This window comes from Motacilla alba, chromosome 2, assembly GCF_015832195.1.
Source record: "Motacilla alba alba isolate MOTALB_02 chromosome 2, Motacilla_alba_V1.0_pri, whole genome shotgun sequence".
NCBI lineage: Eukaryota > Metazoa > Chordata > Aves > Passeriformes > Motacillidae > Motacilla > Motacilla alba.
Window position 1 is genome coordinate 70628547 of NC_052017.1, and position 21829 is coordinate 70650375.

Sequence of the window (21829 nt, forward strand, 5' to 3'; positions counted from 1 at the left end):
GTCTTAAGCCAGTAGTTCACATTTCCTTTTACTGCTATTCTACACTTAAGTGTTTAGGCTTAGTTAATTGTTTTATCCTGTGGAAATAAATGTACCAGGAGATATCTGTCAAATATTTCCAGCTGAAATCCATGAAAGATTTCAAAATAATAAAAAAGTATTTTAGACAGTTGCATGACTTTAAAGTAAAGACTGAGACAATGCTATGTTTTAACAGAGAAGAAGAGTGTGGTTGTGGATTCCCCAGCATAAAGGCTGTTACAACTGGAGAACTGGGTACAGAAATTCAGAAAATAATCCAAAAGTTGGCTGAAATCTGAAAAGGGCAGTGTAAGTCTGGAAGTGATGTCCACTGGGGGAGTAGAGACAAAATGACCACCTAAGACTAATTTCTACACAAAATAATGTTTCCAAGCATAAAGCCCAGAAGTATGATCACAGAGTGCTGCTAGCCTATACAGCTGTGAAGTGTAGCAAACTAACGGGTCCTTTACCTTGAAAAAGTTTATAACCTAAGCCTGAATAGATATGACAAAGAAAATCAAAACTATAAGCACAGAACATGGTAAAATCCTTCTAAGCAGAGCAAAGTTCAGAACAGCTTGTTGTTTAGATACCGGCTACATAATATGCTCAGGTTTGTTGTCTGCGAAGCTAAAGAATGGGGATTGACCCTAAGCAGTACAAGCCCAGAAGGACCACAGTAATTTCTGTGTGTCTGGAACTTCATGAAAAAGTTGGCAGCTGTTTGTGAGAGGCAGGGATGTGGCTCACAGTCCCTGGTGGATGCCCACAGCCACAGGAGTCCAGTAACTACGTGTGCAGGGCTTGCCTCTCTTTGTCCTGTGACACCTTTGCTCCAAAACTCCAACACACCTCTACACTGGGGGAAAGAAGGCTGAAGCCCTCCACTCATAAGTACGCCCACCATGTTCTTGGTGTGTTCTAAACAACAAGTTATTCTCAGCAAAGTCAGGGGGACATTATTTACAACTCATGTTTTGCTGGTGAGCAAATGTGAGGAAGAGCTTCCCACCACCTCCCAGTATAATTTGAGGGAATACAACCTGCAATGGAAGAGAAACTGCGGGCAGGCTATGATCCAGCAGCTAAGGTCCTACCTGGAGTTTTTGCTTTAAGAAACTCCCCCTACTGTACAGATCAGTTGCATTTTTGTTTATGTGGCAGTGGTGATACAGCACAATGGACCAATTCCTGTGGCAATTGGAATTGTGTTTGTAGGTGAATTCTCAAACCACAAATTCAAAACTAATGGTGCCAGGTGTCTCCTGCAATTAAGTTCAGCCATCAAGGATCAACAGTGCTTAGGCAAGGTATCAAGACATTGTTAAATGAACTTGCAGAATTACGAGTATACCTGTAATGAGGCAATAGCAAAAGAAATCTGATCATCAGAATGCTTTTCATCCACATGTGCATTAAATCAGCAATAAGCAAAGTAAGAAAAAGCAGTGAAAAAAGGTCAAGAGGAGTGATACAAATGCTTCAGGCTCTCTGTGAGAAGAGCTTTAGCCATCTGAATGAGCAGTTCCATGAGGAACCTTTCTTGAAAACAGCATATGACTCAGTGGTCCCTGGCAGTAATATCCCTAAGAACATTTCTTATTCCCAATGCAATCTTATTCTGGTGTATGGCAACTGTCAGGAAACTTGCCATTAAGTACCGTAAATCCTCATAAAAGGATGTTCCTTCCTTGAGTACCAGTAATTTCCCCATTTACTGCCAGCCCATGGCAACATGGTCATATTTTTTTGTAGAAATGGAAGAAAGCAATAGTATTGATGTGGAACAGTTTTTTTTTTCCCCTTTGTTAATAGCAGAGTTTCTGATTTCTCATGCCTTTCCAAAACTATGAGCAAGCAGGCTCAAACTCATTGCATTTAGCTCCTTGTCTAAGGGCAAATTGATACCATTAATAACAATGTTTAGTCCACAGTGGTTCTTCTCCAAGACTGAAGGAGAATGACATTTTTTTCTGTCTCTGGTCCTCAGCTGGTGTTAAAGGGATGAAAAAGGCCTCTGTTAACTCCTGGGCTGAGGTGCTGCTGATCTGTTTGGGTCTCTTTTCCCACGGTGTCACCAACCCCAGGTGTGTGCTCTTGTCTTCTGCATCTGCAAGGCCTGCAGGCCTAGGAACACATTTCTCAGAGGCGTAGAAAGGCACTCACATACATTTAGGGTTTGAACTGTGTGGCAGCACAAGTGATGGCTGAGCCACAGGTAAGGCCATGGGTGACTGAGTGTCTCAGAGGATTCATGCAGATGAGTGTGATGGACGAGTACAGGGTCACTTCAGCTGTAGACACAACACTTGGTTAGGATAAGAGCCAGGTGCTTGGGGTGTATTAGCTTGGTGAGGTCTCTGGACTTAGATGGTCCACAGTGGTTTTTGCCACAGATGGTTGGCTCAGGCTTGGAGGTAGATTCTGTTCCTTGCAGGGAATCAGGGGGACCCATCTTACAGGAAGGGTTACTTGGCATTACTGAGTGAGGCAGAACTGAACTTTCAATGTTCCCTTAATGCAAATTGTTTCTTGGAGCCCTTCAAAATGCATTCTTAAGGAAATCTGCAAAGATGGAATTGATGAGCCTCTGCTTGCCATATGAAATATATTACAGAAACACATTTCATGACTCAGCATGGGGATGTGCAATGAATTTGAAGGCAGTAAAGAGAGGGAAATCTTGTTTTCCTTGCTGAGACACAAAAACTATTGAGTCTGGGAAAACTACATGACCAAATTTTGCGAGATTTCTGCAGAGGGTGCTTTATTTTTCAAGACTAACTTAAATATTTCATTTTTTCTCTCACAGTTGTCTATTCCGTGGTAAAACATGTAGGTGTATCTGTGCAGTTTATATCCCTGACCCAAAGTGAATGCCTTTCTTGCCCCAGCTTTTGTGATGAATATTTGATTACCAGCTTGGTTGTTTAGGTTACTTTCTCTGTTCTTGCCTCGCAAGCATTGCTGAAAATCCTTTTTTTGGTCAATCAGCAGTTACCAATACAACTTTTAGCTTCATAAAGACCCATGAAGATCTGATTGATCTTTGTCTACTTGTGGTCTATACATGGTACAAAGGAACAACCTACTTATTCAACAAAAAAAGGGTTCACCAATGAAAATATTAATTTCTCTTTTAGCCCATATTGCAAATTAAAGTAGGCATATTCCAAGTGTGAACTACTCTTCATGCTCCAATTCTGCAGACATTACCCCCCTCCCCAGCACATATTTGTTCTGTAATTAAGTTATTCTTAATTGAATAGCTAATTCTGGGCAAAGATGAAAAGGAAAATGAACTAACTGCCAGAACCAACTTCTGGCATTTCTTGCAAGTGACACATTTATCTTGTTAATTCTGAAGAGAACAACACTTCCAACAAAAGGATAAAAACACTAATAGTTTGGATGACCATATGGGCACCCAGAGAGTTCCACTGGGATTGAAATGTATTGTGCTCAATACATATTTACATAAATGCCAAGGATTTTATAGTCAAAAAGCTCAGACTTGAAAAGCTTGACTGACATGCTTACTGTACTCATCACAATGAACAAGTGATCTCCCAGAAAGTCAGTGGACTATTTGCATTCATAAAATTAATTATGTGCTTATATCTTTTATGCCTGGTCCTTGCGATGGATTTTGCTGTGTGGACTCAGCACTCTTGTAGAATGCTCCATACCTTAGTGGAACCCATGCAGACTCATGGCTTGAGTGAATGCAATTAATTTGTAGTATTACACTGAGAAAGTGGGGAAGAGAGGCAACCAGTATTAAACTCCTCCTTCCACTTTCTCTGTACAAGAGTACACAAATTCTTGTGATACTTCTTAAGTAAACGTTTCAAATATGTCACGTTTTTTAGCAGCACATACACTGCACTAGGAATATGCTAAGGAAAATTATTTCTGTGTTTAATGATACATTTAAAGATTTTTCCCCCCAGTGTTTTGCAAAAGAAACTAAATAAATTGGTAATGACCACAGTAAGAAGAAATTAAATTTGACTAAAAAGAATTCTCCAAATGAGCTATTTACTTTGTTTCTTGAATTTCTAAATTTTGATATTTTTAACTGAGGTGGAGGTGGGAGTACTGTGCAGTTTTTTACCCACCATGAAATGGATTATTCTTTTATGTTTTCACAGATTAGCGCTTAGAGCTCCTGTGCCCTTATTTGCTTGCTGCTTTGGCATAAGACATCTTTGCAATAAGCCTATAGGAGCACCAGTCAGTAAGCAGCTGTAGGCTGTATTCTGCACCAGACACACCACCACAATGGGTGTTAAAATCATGCACCAGGGACGGAGGCTCTGCTGATCCAGGAACCAAAATTTCTTGGGAAATTAATGCCCTGCTTGTCTCCTTTTCAGCCCTAGTGAGGTTATATCTTGGAGTGCTGTTTCCAGTTCTGGGCTTCTGAGTACAAGAGAGACATGGAGCTCCTGGAGCAGGTCCAGTAGAGGGCAATCAAGGAGATGCTGAGGGAGCTGGGCCTGCTCAGTCTCAAGAAGGACTGAGAGGGGACCTCATCAATGTGTATAGGTATCTGAAGGGAGAGTGTCAATAGAATGTATCTACGTTCTACTCAGCGGTGCCATGCAACAGGACAGGAGGCAATGGGCAGAAACTGATGCAGGAAGTTCCACCTGAACATGAGGAGGAACTTACTGTGGAGATGACTGAGCACCGGAACAGATTTCCCAGAGAAGTTGTGGAGTCTCTCTCACAGGAGATATGCAAGAGCTGCCTGGTTGCAATTTTGTGCCATGTGCTCTGGGATGACCCTGCTGGAACAGGGAGATTGGACCAGATGACCACTGTGGTCCCTTCTGGCCTGACCCATTCTGTGATGCTGTGACTCTATGATTTTAGAAATCCTAATGTTGCAGTACCTAATTTAGTTATCTGTAGACCTAAATATTTCTGTACTAATTCCAGAACTTCCTATGCTTTATCCCTAGACAGTCCTACTGTTACTATTACCTGTTGTTATACTTTCTGGGCAAGTTTAAGTTAAAAGGAAAAATCTAGAGGCACTAGTTACTTTTCTTGAAAACAGACTGGGCCTAAACATGTATTTTTATTTTTACTTCACTTTATTAAGATCTTCATAAATACAATGAAACTTGACAATGTACCATATGGTGCATAAACATTAAATCCAAATACAATCCATTGTCATAAAATTATATCTACAGACTAGTCAACAATCTCTCCTGGGACGCATCAGTGAACTCATTTTGTTCAAGATCTGAAGTCCTTCAAAGCTTTGGAGTGTCTGCAGAATGAAAAATCCCACAGAATGACAGAGGGAGTCCCATCGTATAAATCCCAGCCCTATGGTTATAGATGCATAAAAAGATCAAAAGAATAAAAGACACACACAATCACAAAGTAAACATTTCCAAATAGAATTATGCTGATAACTTGCATCAGGGGAAGATCTGATCCCCAGCTTTTACTCAGTGTGAGGCACTGTAAATACAACTGTAAAGAGCAGTACAGAAGTACAGGATGATTTCTAAAGCCCCATGCATGTCTAACTAACTCTGCTGAAGTCAACTTCAACAGGAACTAAGTGTAGCATTGCAAATACACCGCAAAATTAAAAAAAAATTCAGATAAAACAACCCCTCTTTCATCAAGGATGTGCAAAGATAGACAAAACCTATGAAAATCATACTAATTATGCTTTCATTATTAAGCAAAAATTCCTTTTAATTCTCACATCCTGACTACTTTTGCTATGCTGTCAAAAAGCCTGTACAAATAACTCTAAATTGTGAATTGATGTTCATATAAAGTAGCACATATGATGATTTAGAGAAAACAAAACAAAGTAAGCCATAAAGCCCTTCCTCTCCTCAAAGTATGACCTTTCTTTGCAGCTGTACCAGAAGCCTTTCCTCAGACTTGTCTCAAGGCCCCTGAGCAATTCAGGCATCTGCCATTCCCCTGCTATGGGATAAAATCTGTTCCTGTTGCACACCTGGAATGTGTTTTTAACCTGAGTTGTCCCTGCCTGTGCTGCATGGTGGCTATGGTAGCAGATCATGTTCTTTAGCATTTTGTATCTGCTAGTCCCCACAATATGACATATTTCCATGTAGCAGCAAAAAATGATCTCTTTTGTATCCCACAACCACTGCATAGTTAGAAAGAAGGCTCTCTGATAACCCCACATGCCAAAGATAGAAAATATGTCATCTCCTGTCTGGTGACAGATATGAGAAGCAGCTGTTTGCCTGCACCAGGTAGAGGTAATATTTCTTCCCATGCATAAAGATCAAAACCAATGATTGACAAGGACCTATGTGCTGTTGCTGGTGAAGACAACTTCCTAGTTTCATTGTGATTGTGTTCCTCATTATTTTGGAATTTCATACAGAATTTTGTCATATTAGAAATGGACCCCAATCCATTTCCAAAAGCAGCTGTTGAAGATAAAGAAGTGAACAGGTAATTTCTTTTTCTAACCAGAAATTAATATTTTGCCATCTCTCATAATTACTGTATGCACCCACTGGCATTCAGTGGATAGTGGGCTTTTCTGTTGTTGCTTTTTGGTTTGTCTGTTTGTGGTTTTTGTTGTTGTTGTTGTTTGTTTTTTTTTCTTTTATGGTGTCTTTTCATAGGGAAAGAATATTCTTTAAATTAACTAAGAAAATAGCTCTAAAGGTGAAAGTCTTTCCTCTAATTCCCATTTCTTGACTCTAAAATTGCTCAGCAGTACAACGCTGGCACCTGCACCTCCCCTGATCTCATTGATTGCCTTGTCTGAGCATGAGGACATACACTACTAACCAACAGCATGAACATTTTCCCGTCATCACCAAGCTACAGTATATGAAACCAAACCAAAGTCTTACAGCCTCCTTCTCTGTCTGAAATTCTAGGAATACTAGAAATTAAATACTCTATCTTGTTTTTATCACCTAGCTTCAAAATGTTTCTAGAAATAATAGAATATGAGTGCTTAGCCTTCACAGGACTCTTTCAAGCTGAAAAGAATGAAGTAAGAAGCAATAAATATGTGCTGACCTCATTTGTCCAGTTCTAAGACAGCAAGCAAAAGGTTCATAAAGCCTGAAAAATAACTTCACATGCTTTGCATGCCAGCCTCTGGGTTTTGGTCTTCAAACTCAACTGTTGCAGTTTCCATGAAGAATAGGTGTAATGTTATCTATTGTACTCTATAAATGTGACATGCTCTAACAACACCTACCCCTCACAAAGAAGTACATATTATCTATTTTCCATCTTCTTCATAATCCAATGTTGGGACATGTTTCCAGCTTTCCCAGTGCCTCCCATTTCATCAGATGAGTATCCTAGATGAAGCAGTTCCCTGTCTGGATTGCTTAATGGCTAAGCAGAACAAGCATTTACCAGAAAATAAAAGATCTTTTGTCTTGCTGGCAAACTCTTTGCTTGTCAGTTTCGTACAGGTGAATCGCTCAGAGAAGAATCCAAAACACCGTGCTCCATCTGTTTTAGTGTTCAATTTGTAATGGTGATGTAATAGCAGCTTTTGTAGGAGCTGAGGTATTCTTGGCCAAAATTCCCATCCTTCCATTATCTGCTGTGAGCCATCTGGTTGCTGTCCTTCAGAGGGGAGAATCTTCTGCAGCTGTTTTGAGTCTGATTTCCCAAAGAAATGAGCTTATGCAGTAATATAATTGCACTGACATTCTCTTAGCATTGTGAAAGGAGAGATCCCAAGGATTACTATATTTCATAAAACCATAGAATCATAGAATCATTAATGTTGGAAAAGACCTCTAAGATCACTGAGTCCAACTGTTTGCCCAGCATTTCTATCTGCTCCCTGTGGATTAGCAGGTTTATTTGAGAAATGAGAATCAGGTTAATGTCCCCACTGAGGAAAGTATGGGCAGTTATACAATCTCTTTGACTAAGGGATCATCTTGCATGCAGCTCTGCTGTAGTAACTGAGGTATGTTAGCTGTTGTGACAAGGCAGCTGTAAGGAGCTGAAATTATTGTGTATGAAGGAAAAGATATGAGGGAAAGACATTACCATAATAAACCAGGCTTTGTAGTTCTATTCCTCTTCACTTGTCTGTTAAAAGTCTTAGAGAAAGATTTTATTCGCATATAAATTCTAGGAGCCTCCCTGCTGCTTTAAATCCTTTTCAGCGATCAGTAGAGCACATCAATGCAACCTTTTGAGTATGGATCTGAAAGTAAGGTATGGCTTTCATTCACTGTTACTAATGGTCACTAAAAGGTCATTTGATGCCTCTTCAATATTTAGACACACCTCCTCTTCAGGCAGGGAGACATCGGTGGTTTACAAAGAACTAATGACCCTGAACGCAGCACATGAACAGGGAGAAATCCTACACGCAGCAACTGCAGGGACATCAAGGCCCATTTCTCCCATTGTTGGCAGCCACTTCATGTAACCCCTCAAATAATTTGAAGGTCCTTTCTTAGATCTGTATGTGTACTTCAGCAACAAGATTCTTCTTACATAGATGTATTCTTTCTTACTTACACATCTGCATTTTTATCAGCAAGTTCTGCACCACAATCTTTTGAGATACCGGGATGGAGTTGTCAAACTAGATCTCTGCTCTAGTGTTGAGATTTTTGCCTTTGGAAATTGCCAGTAGCTGGTACATCCAAATAGTTAAACTCCCTCTTCACATGCTTTGAAAGAGATAGCTCAGAAATGAAAGAAATTCTGACAAAAGAAACTTGACATCAGAATAGCTGTGACTAATAGCAGCAAAGAGGATTACACCAGGAAGCTGGAAAAATGGTACATCCCAAGTGGAAATGGAGTGGTCTTCCAGTCTGACACTAGTGAAATCCTAATGAGAGTACATGTGAAAAAGGGAAAAGTGTTTTTTTTCTTAGATATTGAACTACAGATTGCTGGGAAAATGTATGAGATGTGAAAGACATGCATGCATACTTAAATAATTTGCCTGAAAGATGGTTACAGATGGAAATTTTGCTTCAAGTTAAAGCTGAAAACTCCAGACTTGATGTAATTTGTTTCTTCCTCTTTGTTGGAGAAGTCTGATTAATTAGATATTTTGTATTTGAAGTTTCAGAGAGGGGAAGAAGTGGAAAATAAAGAACAATGGGAATAAGCACTAGTGCTCAATGCTGAGGTCAATAATGTGATATCAACTGCTTGATACGTAATCTTTAGTTAACCATAAAAAATAAGACTGTACGGTTGTGAGATGATGGAAATGGTGAGAACAATTCCTTGCTGACCCTTGTAATCAGTTTATGCACTGAAGCGTGAGTTTTGATTTCTTCCTTTTGACTGAAGAATTGTTTTTTTCTCTTTAAAAAAAAACGTAGCAGTATAAATACAACTTCAGTTTCTCCCTTTTTTTCCCCAGCCTTTTTCTGAAGATTTTCAGCTTCTCTTTTAAATTTGGGGGAAGCATGAAGACATAGATTGATCCATTTTTATTTCATCAACTTCATCATAGCCAAAAGCCAGGTACAGTGCCCAGTGAAAATTGATGGGATATTATATATTATATTCTGTCTTCTCACAAGTAATATAACCTACATTTTTGAAATCTCTTGCAAAATTAATCAGTCCACACTGAATTTTCCCTCAGGTACTTCAGAAACCAGCTAAAGCAATAGACAAAATTAGTGAATACCTTCATGTGATTACAGAAGATAAGTGAGTTCCTAGAGACTGGCAGAGAAAAACTATTATACCTATATTTAAGGAGAAGGGAGCAGTGGGGAAGAGGAATCAGTGAATTAGTGAATTACAGTCTTCATTATAACTTTAATATGTGGAAAGTTACTGGAACCAACAACCAAATTTTCAGCATCTAGAGGATAATAAGGTGCTAGGGAATAGCAAGCATGAATTTGTGAAGAACAAGTTGACAACAAAACCAGCCCGATTTTTCTCTCTGGTTAAGATAACTGGCCTAGCCTATGTGAAATGAGAGAAATTCACTACAACTTGACCTTTGTGAAATGTCTCACACAACTCCACAACTCATTGTCAAAGGCAGCATAGGGCAATAAGACCCAGGTGATATGACAGTGTCAGACTGGAAAACAACCTGAAGGACCACTGTCAGCAGCTCAGTGTTAAACTGGGAGTCAGTGTTGAGTGGTCCTGCAGGATTTTGCTTCATGACCAGAACAGTGAATGGTTATGCTAACAGTTACAAAATATGAGAAGAACATCGGGCTGGGAGATTTTGTAAGCACTTGGGAATATGGGGATAGAATTCAAAATGATCTTGGTAAACTGGAGAAATGTTTGGAAATCAATACCAGAAAATTCAATGAGGACAAGTGAAAAACACAAGTCCTGGAAGAGCAAAATCAAATTCCCAGGCATAGAGAAGTGAATAACAGCCTGTGAGTCAGCATTGTAGGAAAGGAGATGACCACAAAATGAATAGGAGCAAACACTATTGCATGGGTCGTTCCAAAGGAGGAAAATGCCACTCTGTGCTGTGTCCACAGGATGCTGGGTAAACTGCTTGTGTTGTGTCTGTGGAGCATTTTTACTGGCAACCTCAACATAAAAAGACAGCACCTCACAGCTGAAAATGAGACATGGACAGACTCCCAAACTGCTGCCAGGAAAGCAGCAAGAAACTTCAGCAGAGGTCTGGAAAAACAGGACTGGTGAAAAGGTTAAAATTTGTATTTTCTGAGTCTGGAAAAACAAGATTTGGGTGAGGGCATATAACCAGATTTTAAAAAAGTATAATGCATACTAAGAGGTATAACAAGAAGAGTGCTGATCTAAATCTTAGTTTCCAGGACAGGTGAAGGTGAAATAAGCCTACTTTGAAGCAAGAGGAATTTAGGTTACAAGAACACTAAACCTGTAAGAATAAGAAGGGTGGAAATTGGAACAGGTGACAGAAACTGTGAAATCTCATTTTTTTTTGTTTAGCTTTTAAGAAAAGGCTTCAGGGTAATCTTGGAAGTTATTCAGGTGATCTCTGATTTTGCATCAGAAACAAAAGACAGAAGTAATTTAGAAAAGTCTTACATCTACAACCCTGAAATGCAAATAAAATCACATCTTATAATGTAAAATAAAAGGTCTGAAGACTCATTACATCTAGTCTACTCTATAATTTCTTTGGGTCTTTTCACCTCTTTGTCTCCTCCTCTGTTAGGCTGAATCCACATGTTCCAATTGTGTTTACTGTGTGAGTACTCAAATAAACTAGCTGGTTGTTCTATGTGGTAGAGAGAAACCTTATCAGGCATGTGTAATGTTGTTAGACTTTTGTGAACATACCAAACGAATCCTGGAATGATCAGTGCTTCTCATGATAATTAGGGAAAAAAGATGAAGATAAAAGCCCTCATTTCTTGATCATCATAAGAAATAGGTCTTTCCAGGGAAGGGATGATCAGAAGGTGTTTGTTCAGGATTGCCATACTGTGGGGCTAATGGGGAATAGAGCATTTACTCCAGCTGTACTTTGTTTGCTCTGGAGGGTTCCCACTTCTGTAACAGCAGTAATTTCAGGACAGGTAAATCAGATCCAGAACTTCGTATGTTTAAATGGTGTTTCTTTTAAAAGAGAGTATCCTGTCAAGCAGGAGGTTGTACCCTTGATCCCAGTATAAGGACTTTTGTGTTGCAAGCTACTCTGTAACTCCCTAACCTCACTGAAGAGCTTCCTTACTTCATAAAATGACCATCAAACGATGTTCTATTGATTCAGAAGGGGTCTCTGATTCTGCATGTGCTAATTGATACTTTATTAAAGTTAAAGTTAGCATACAAAAGTGCTAACTAGGCCAAACTCCCTGCAGCTTTGTAAAAGACCATTATTCCCCATTGCCTTTTAAATCCCTATATGAGAAGATAAGGACCATCTACTCATTTTTCTCATTGATTCCCACCTCTGAGAATAGGTTCACATCCATATATTCAAGCAAAAATAATTAACTGACCCGTCCTATTAAGTACAAGGTATTTTCAATAAAACAAAGTTTGAATGCCAGTGACTCCATCCTAGCTTGCTGTACAGCATCACGGGGCACAGCAAGAAATGCTTCTTTGCATTAAGCAGTTAACATAGAAAAAAGACCCTAGGTATCTCTGCCTTTTAAAAATTGATTGACACTTTCTGTAAGAGTACAAGTGTTCTTTTTCATCTCTTTTAAACTCACTTTTTTGTTTATATAAATCCACCTAAAGCTGGCATTGATTGTCTTACTTTTGGCCTATGTCTAACAGTGATGCTCTTTACATTACAGCATTTGATCTTGGACTTGCCATGTTTCAATGTGAAGGGTTTCAATATGCATAGGAACCAAATTTCCCTCCCCAACTGATTTTTTTCCCCCAAAAAAGCTTCTGTCCAAGTCTCTAGATTTCAACAGACTTTGCTCAGGGTAAATCTTACTTTCTTGGTTCATTTGCACCTCCTGGGGTACTTCAGTAAGAATATTCAGGTGAGCAGAGCCATGAAGCTGTGGCCTACAGTTCTGCAGATGCATTTAAAAGACATAAAAGAATTACAGCACCTACCTATATACTTTGCAGGTACACCTGTAGGTTTGGCATTGAAATGGCAGAATTAAATGCCTGTACTGTATCATTAGCCTATCGATTGTCTCATTATCAACAACGAATAATGGCAGGCACAAACTATGTCTCCAGAAACTACAATTTTATTCAGATACTATTTATACTACTGTGGATACGTTTTGCAATATAAACTCATAGTATTACCTGTCAAAAATCTATCACCTCTTCTCCAGCCCCTAGAATATCTTTCCTTCAAGAAATATTTTTCTTGCCAATCACATGATAGTAAGCAAAATGCAGCCTAAATTATATTTTCTACTTTTTAGTGCCAGAATGATCTCCAATTGCATAATATAAGAGGACTGGGTTTCTAAATATTTCAGTCAAGTAAAATTAAATAGTATAATTTAATGTTATATAATACACTATAAAGGGATATAACATAATTCAATAAAATATGACACATATGGAAAGCACAGTGTCCATTTTACCTGGGAGATGTGGTGTGCTTATGAAAATGCATCACTTGATAATACCAGGAAGGGCAAACCAAAGATGCATGCAGCTCATGTCCCAGCTCTAAGGCAGGGGGTTATGAGACACCTTTAAATCCACAGTTTGTGATGCACTGAAGAAATGACCAGATTTGATTAAGTCAGTTGTTGATAATTTCTAGTTAAATATTGAAGGTAGAGTAATAAACCAGTGAATGTGATTGACTTGGGAAGCCTCAGCAAACAGCTGCATTTTGAGAGGATTTAAACAGAGATGTGGTATCTTGCAAAACTGATATAGGGAGAGCATTGCAGTCTGCTGGAGTGACACAGAACATGGAGGACTGGGTTGTCCCAGTTCTGCACACAGGCAGCCTCAAGCACCACCAGCAAATTACTTGTTGAGCTATGGTTTGTCTGCTTGCACCCACCCTGCCTGCTTGCACTTCCCACCTGCTCCAGCTGGCAGAGACCATACCTGGGATTCCAGCCTTGAGAAGCACCTACAAATGGCTGTGGGCCACCAGCGGGTGCCTGGCTTGCACCCTCTCCAGCCATTCTGAAATGGAGATGAAAGACCCCGCAGTGCCTGTCCTGAACATAAGCTCTGCAGAGTTTGTACAGCAAAAATTGAGCAGAGGAAAGTCTCTGCCCCATGGACTGCAGAATCTTGTCCTGCTCTGCTGTCAGAGACCTCTGATAGAGTGCCACTCCACTGTGTGAGGAGTGTAGCTGGCTGGGGAGCTGGAGGAGATGGCTCCAGCGGAGCAGCAAGATTAATCACTGCCTCTCATGCAGTGTCAGAGGCAGGAGGAGGAAAATGAGGATTTCCCCATGCATGGGGACCACACTGCTTTGCTTGCAGAGGGTTTTCACAGGCAGCCTGTCTTTGCAGCCTTTTAAAAAAAAATGCAGGAGTTTATTCTTTAATGATAATCCCCACACACCATCAACTTCAAAGAGTAGACTGTAGCAGTAGTTCCTGGTCATTTTGCTATGAAGAAAAACGGAATAAACTCGAAAAATGTGAACAATGTTACTTGGAAAAAAAATATGTCAAGGACAATAAAACTTTTGATTTCTGGTTTAATATTCATTCAGTATTTAGAGAAAAAACATAGCGTCTGTCCAATGTTATTAATTAGCATGAGCTTCATTCACTGTAACTCTTCTTTCTCTTCAAAGAAACACATGCATTGTTATATATCCCCCATTTTGTTTTCCCACAAGGCCCATTTCAAAACAGCTTGTGTTGTTTCTGATGCAATACTATATCAATCTGATTATATTGTACATAATAAGATATGCCCTCAGATAGAGAACTGCATGGATTTCTATTTAGAAGGATGCCTTTGATGCTGTGTGAACTAGGAAATTTTAAAATTCTATTGAAATAAAAATGAAATTCTGTGTCACTGTAATCAATCTTGATCCACTACAGAAGTCTTGGCTCTGCATAAGTGCCAGTCTAATCTACTTCCAAATATAAGCTTCCATCTAGACAGTCAAGACATGCAGATTAGCTGTTTGAACAGGAATTTTCTGAAAGCACAAATAGAAATGTATGTGCCTAATGCCTATTTTACAAAACATCTTTTCAATTGGAAGAGTTTTGCAACCAGTTTAAGAGTAATTTGTCCATGTCACTGTCACTTTCCAGTAATGCCTAGGTCTAAGCTTCCAGTCTCCTTGAACAGACTATAAGGAGCAAATAATGGAATTATTCTGAGCCTCTTATATGGATACAAGTGAATGCAACAGACAGCTACCGAATATTTCTGAAGCACTGTCTCAGACAGCTTGTCCACATATTAGAGAACATAGAATTTGAACTGTTTCTTACCAACACAAAAATACAATGCTTTTTAAATCTTTCCTGGTTTTGAGCAATCCACTGCATACAATAGGAAGCAACAGAGAAATTGTACTTTCTGCCACTTTCTGAGAAAAATAAATAGTAATATTACAACATACCTTTCACTATGTTTGCATTTCTCTGTTCTGTCATTGCTGCTGCAGCTCAGTTCTCACACTGCATTTCCCTTGTGCTCTTCTGGGCAGTGTGTGCAACAGGTTGCCTCAGCAGCTCTGCCCTCTTTTCAACATAATCCACTCCAAAGAACAAGTCTGGTTTGTACTACAGCATGCAGCAACTTTCAGGAAAAAGAAAAGACATCACCACAAACCAATCGGACAGTCTTTGTCTGATGATCTACCCTCTTTCCCAACTGATGCGCCAGTGTGTGAATGGGACCAGTAATCCAGGAGGTGAGGTGTACAGGCACCATTCACTGGAAAGGATGCTGGGAGAACATAAGCTACACGAGTGGACAGTGGAAACAATAGCAAAAATTTCATGTTGAGGTGGCTGGGAATGAATAATGCATGTGTTGGGGAAAGAGTTGCCTCATTCTGGTGTAGAGGCCGTGGAAAGAGTGGGCGTGAGAGGTACTTCCCTGATCATGTTAGCATTTTTAATTAAAATCATAATCTGCTCAGACCCAGAAGACACTGTATGATGAGAAAAAAATGCTCAAACTTCTGAGGGGGGAGAAATTCCTATTACATGGAACCACAGAAGAAGTAGATCAGATGTAAATACATTATTTTCTATAGGCAAGCAGGCACTCACAAGTGAAACCAAAGGACCAAGAGAAATCCTAGCAGGTGACGTGTTTTGATCTGGTATTGTTTAGATGCACCAGATAAATGAATGCTTCGTCTTAGAAGAACTACCCTTTCAAATTATTGTTAATTAAGTAATAATCCCTGAGAAATGTGTTGTTACCAACAGTTAGGAGCAACTTTATTATGCTTTCCCCAGGCTATTAATGCTCAAACACAATGGCCACTAATTGCTGTAAGAACTAATTTCCCAGCAATTACACATGCACTTTTTAAGTATCTGGTGGCACAGTTCTTGCTTTTAAACTTTGTTTTTTCAACTTATCTAACTAGAGCATTGGTCAGTCATAAAAATTCTCTAATCGTCCTGCACAGAAATTACCATTAACAAAAAGAAAGCTGATGCTTGCTACCTTTGTACATTATTAATTTTTTGTCGCAGACAACAACAGCAAAGGTTATAATCCCTATAAACAATGCATCAGCTCTAAGTTCAGCAAAGCTAGCAAAAGCATTTTCAATCAGTGCAGTGAGCTTTGGATATGTCTCGACAGTTTCTTTAAAAACAAGATGGGGGGGGTCTGCTGTTTTCTAAATTTACATTACAGCTTTTCTTCTGCAATATGTTATTAATGCAATAAGAAATCATTTTTGGGATGCCAGTGACGAAACTTTGACATTTCTTCCTGTCAGCTGTTTTCAGTGTAGACAAATTAGGTGGCCAAAGAATTATTATTATTATTATTATTTATTATTATTATTGAGCATTGTTAAAGGGATAAATTGGGAAAATCAATCCAGAGGCATAGGAAAAAAATCTACCTGGAATTTAAAGTGATTTTCTCCACCAACACTTTTCCCCTTGGCTCAGGAGCAGAGTATAAGGAAAAAACCTTAAAGAATAGCTGCCATTGTCATTACGTTTTAAAAGCTTTCCCATGACAATTTAAAAAGAACTGCCATTTCAGCTATTTCTTAAATAACCTCTTTCTTCCTCTGTAATCATGGAATATATTTCTTTCACCTTTTGACTAGCACTTTGGTTTTTTTTAATAAACTTACACACTCATTTTGCAGGAAATTATATTTTAAAATGCTTCTCAGAGATGTTTTATCATAACACTTTCATTTGGGTTGAATCAATGTTGAATCCTGATTTTCAGAAATTGAGGGAGAGGAAGAGAGGGAGAGAAAGAGAAAAGGAAAAAAGCTTAGCTTCTACTCCAGCTCCAAAACACACTTATCTTTAATTCACATTTCTAAATCAATCTTAGCATAACCTTTTTCTGTAATAACAGAATTATTCTGATACTTCTGAAACACAGACAGCAGCAATGCAGTTATCTGCTGGACTACCCAGTCAAGAGTTTTTTCCCCACTCTCTTCATCAGTGCACAGTTTGTTTTCAAGCCTTCAATGCCACAGTGTCTGTCCTCGCTTCACAGTTTTCATTCCTTTTTCTTTTTTTAGGTCCTTGTCTCTCTCTTTTCCCCATTAAGATGCGGATGGGCTGGTACCTCAGCCAATATGTCTATACATGCCTGAATAGACTTGCAGAAAAGCAGGGTCTCCTTTTGTCTGGGCCCGTGAGGCTGTATGTCATTCCGCACCGACAGGCAAGGGCTCCTCTCTCTGTGGGAGATTTCCAATAATTGCCAGAACAAATTAAACTGGGGCTTATCTGTTCCTCTCCTTTTTCAGCTAGAAAATGGAGGAACAAGACCAATTTTAGCTGGTGACAATGTGGCATAGAAATAGATTGGATGTAGCTTATGTGAAGTCATGCTGTAGATAGCAGGGGCAGGACACTGCTTGGAGGAGTGAGGTGATGTTGTGCTACATGGACTCAGCGGATGCTTCTGATCTGACAAATAGGAAATGAGTTGGGAGGTTAAGAGCAGTCTATCTAGTTACCATTGTCACAAGTGACGGACTATTTCTGATAATAAATTTAGATGTGGCACTCAGGGACATGGTTTAGCAGTGGACTTGGCATGTAGGTTAATGGTTGGACTTGATGATCTTAGAGCTCTTTTCCAACATAACCATTCTATGTTTCTATACGGGAGTAGACTGAGCAGCCCAGAAACACCGTATGGACAGTATGGACTGCAGATATGTAGGCATGTTTTGAAAAATAAAAATGAAGTGTACAATAAATTCTGGATATTCCCCCACACAAACACAGCTCCTTCCCTTCCTTTGTCCCCCATCACTTAAATCTTGTGTCTTAATCTACATGAAAGCATCACAAAGTACAGCCTTAACCTGTGACAGATCAATGGGGAGAGCTCTGCCTTGTCTCTGCAGTGGGTATTTGGAAATCTTGGGCTGAAAAGACTATATTAAGAGATAGTATAGTTATCAGACAAAAATTTTCTGTAGCAAAGAGCTGTCATCTTCCTTTGCAGATGAAATAAAATGAGCTCAAAGTGCTTTCTCCAGGCAAAGCCAGACTGGAAACCACACAAAGGAATGAATTCTTTGACACTGTCTGACAGATAGAAATCTGAACTATCAGATTTGAAAGGGACCCTTAATTCTTGGGGCTGCTGAATGCCAATGAGAAGTATTCGGATCTTCTCTTGACCAACGTGATGCTATCAAATGAGAATATGTCAAACACCTTTCAACACACTGTTGTCTGTCAAGCTCTAAAAAGCCATCATTCACTGTTAACTATCTTCTCAACTACCACTCTGTCTTGGTCAGACTCCTCTAGCCGCGAAGTCAGTGAGAAATTAATAGAGAAAAAAACTCCAGCATTTCTTAGTGCTGTCAGCTTTTCAGGTATTTTTTCTCAAGCTCTCATGTTCCTGACCCATGTCAGAAAATCAAGAAAGAAGCTGTGACACAGTAATTAATGAAGACCAGAGGAAGTAACTTCAGGTTACTAGAACTGGATAGAACATCTCTAAGTAAGGTCACCCCCGTGTCCTATCACAGGACACCAGAAAGAAGAGATCACCACCTCCCTCTTCGCTTCTCTGTCAGGAGGAAGGTGTAGGCAGCAATGAGGTCACACCCCTGTCTCCCATTCCCTAAGCTGAACAAACCCAGTATCCTCAGCCACTCCTAAGTCATGCCCTTTACTCCTTTCACCATCTTAGTTGCCCTCCTTTGAACACATGCTAATACTTTAATATTCTTATATTGTGGAGTCCAAAACTGCACACTGTACCAGAGGTGAAGTCATGCCTACGTTCAGTTGTAGAGTATTTTCTGTAAAACTTGGGACAAATGTTTGCCTAGCATAATAAAGTCTTGGGTAAGGGTCTTGCTTTTGTCTTTTGTACAGAACAGTTCATTTTAGCATGGCCCACAAAAAGCAAAAATCTAGTAAAAGAAGTGAAAACACTGGGGAAAAACCAGACAGATTGAAAAAAAAGTAAAATGCAAAGTCATATTTTCAATTTATAATGTCAATCCCAAAAGTGCCCCTTTGACCTTAATAACTTCAGTAACTTGTGAAACTTAAATAAGCTATTTTGTTTCTTAAACAGCCCGTAACTAAAATATTTAACTAAAGACATGGCATAATTTTATATAATTTTAAGTGTCTCTGGAGGAAGTTGTGCAAAATTCAAAGTAGGTTCATTCTTTATTAGGTATGCAAGAAAAAATATTAGCAAAATGTAAGTTCTACAGTGTGATTTTCAGCTCTTAAATCTGTGAACAGTCAGCAAAACTGGAACAGCAAGTCCATTCTGAATTGACTTTTTTATAGTCATAAGCCCAAGAATTCAACTTTTTCAGAAGAATGGACTTCAGAGAGTCTTCAGTATTTTAGTTCCATGCATTCTTTTTACCAGTTATTCTTTTTGGTCAGGTCATATATGGGCAAGTCACCATCCAATGGACAAATACTCACATTCAAAAATGGTATTTTACAGTGAAGACAGAACTCAGGTTTCTCTGTTTTGGACCTGAAACCACAGCTAAGTCAATAAAACTTATACTGCTACCAAGAAAATATGATAAATTTCAACCATTATTTATTGTCTAGAAACATTTATTACTTAGGAGGAGTCAGTAAAGTGTATTCCATGCCTATAGTGTGGAGTAGTTTGTCATCAGCCTTAATTAGAGCTATGCTGGAGAAAACTGAATATGGAATAAAGCTGTCCTTTCTTTTTATAAACAGACAAATGAAAAAAATGAAAATAAACTTTCAAAGATAAACATAGAAGACTAATTGCATGTCAGGACGACGTTATGGATGACCTCTAAAGTGGTTTCCAATGCAAAGTTAAGAAGAGACAGCACCCATGGGAGGAATTAGTACCCATCTGCCTGCCCACTGGTGACCCCTCTTCAGGGCCTTGGGAAGTGAGGGCTGACTTTGCTTGTTGTGGCACTGAATCTCCTTGGTCTGATACTTTAAACAGGAACAAAATCAACCACTTCAAAAGGTGCCCTGCCAATCAGCCATGAGGCTGGGCAGGGAACAAAACTTTCCCAAACCAATCACAGCAGGATTGATTATCTGTTCAACCTTTTTTGGCTCATTGTGGCTGTCACTAAAGTCTTAAAAAGCCTTGCTGCAGCCACAGTGAGTGAAAAGAGACCACAAGCAGTTTTGTGTAGGTGGGCTAATGGCTGTCTTTCTGCCCCCATCCTTGGAGGCAGACAGTCCTACCTGAGGGCGCTCTGGCCGGAGGGTTTCCTCCATTCTAGTAGTCTTGGGACAAGAGACAGAGTGCCCCTGCAACAAGGCAGCACCTCCAACCATGCCAGAGGAGACAAGTGGGAGAACAACCGGTGCCTGACTCACCCCTTTTCCACTTCCCCTTGTTACTGATAGTTTAAATAATTTCTTACAGTCTTTCCCTCCAAAAACTGGAGACAATGGCTCAAGTAAAGGAGCTTCTGTTTGGATTAAAGCAGGGGATCCTGACTGTATGGCAAGCAGCAGCCTTTAGTGCAATAGTGGATGGTCCTGGAGGGTCGGAGCTCTCCTGCCCTCATGACTAAGCTGCATGTCTCAGTCAGCAGCTCCATGTAACTACTTAGTTTATTAGCAGTTTGGACTGGTAATTACTGTTGAATATCAGGCCAAAGAGGCTTGGCTTTCCCTTGATAGGACAAGCTAATCCTCTGTCCTGTCTATTGAGGACTGCCTGTTCTGCTGTTTGATGTACTGGGGCAGAAACAATACGAGGCTGATCTCCACAGCCTTTGTGCTGCCAGCCTCGTGCTCAGAGCCAGAGCACTCCGAAGGCCATTGCAGCTGCTCAAGTTTTTTCTTCATACACTCTTACCAATTTTTTTCCTGATTCAGCAAATCTCCAGTGCCCAAACAGAAACAGACCCCTTCCTAGTTTCAACCTGCAGGAGCTTTTGAGCACTCATGTCACTCTGCATTATGACTTCCCATGTTTTTAAAAGCTGTGGAAGGGCTGGAAAAAGTAGTGAACAGGAGATTCCTGAGGAACATCAACTTGCCACAGATACTTCTTGCTAATTCTGCAGATGGTGTTCTTTCTTCTCAACAGAACATTAAAATGAGTTCTTGCTTATGTGAAGCTATTAAAAGATGCAGTAGTCCATTCAACAAGGGCAGTAATGAAGTCTTATGTCTCCTTTCCAAATTCCAAATCAGTTCAATGACATGTGCAAGGCACTGTGCAAAGCCCCATCAGTGGATGCTGGATTTCTGCTAATACTTTCTGTCTAAGTAAATTCCCCTTGTTGTTTCGTCTGTGTGTGACAGTAATCTTCAGTGCCTTCCCTGGACTGTTTGAGGGTGTACATCCTCTTTCACTGCTGCTCTGCTTTATTTCAAATGTGGTCTGGGGAAAAATGAAATTATTCTTGCCCACTTAAAATCTTGATGTAAGATTTTATAATTGTACGTTAATTATTCATCACTGGTAGTATTACACATACTAATGTTTTCCTCAAATTATAGTGTACCCCCCTGAGCCATAAACATGTTAAAGAGCTGCAGCTCCTTAAAAAAATTTGGCACAGAACTCAAATGAATTTCACCAAAGAGGTAGGATCAAAATCAGGTTTTGTGAATAGAAAATCACTTAATCACCTAGGGAAAAGTTTAGAGAAGGAAACAACAAAGAGCTCAGAAATGTGCGTTGTTGATAGCTTATAGTGTGCCATGAAACCTTTGCATCAGACAGTACACAATTCAG

General features: G+C 39.5%; 1 protein-coding gene across 3 annotated transcripts in view; it reads right to left on the minus strand.

Moving 5' to 3' along the window:
* CDH20 (cadherin 20) overlaps positions 1 to 21829 on the minus strand; it is a 118712-nt gene that overhangs the window by 38935 nt on the left and 57948 nt on the right. Inside the window, exon 1 of one of the 3 annotated variants that reach the window (XM_038128478.1) lies at positions 15030 to 15231. The exons of the other annotated variants lie outside the window; for them this stretch is intronic. The gene's annotated coding sequence lies outside the window, so the exon portion shown is untranslated. Of the gene's footprint in view, positions 1 to 15029; positions 15232 to 21829 lie in introns of those variants that run through there. 3 annotated transcript variants of the gene reach the window in all.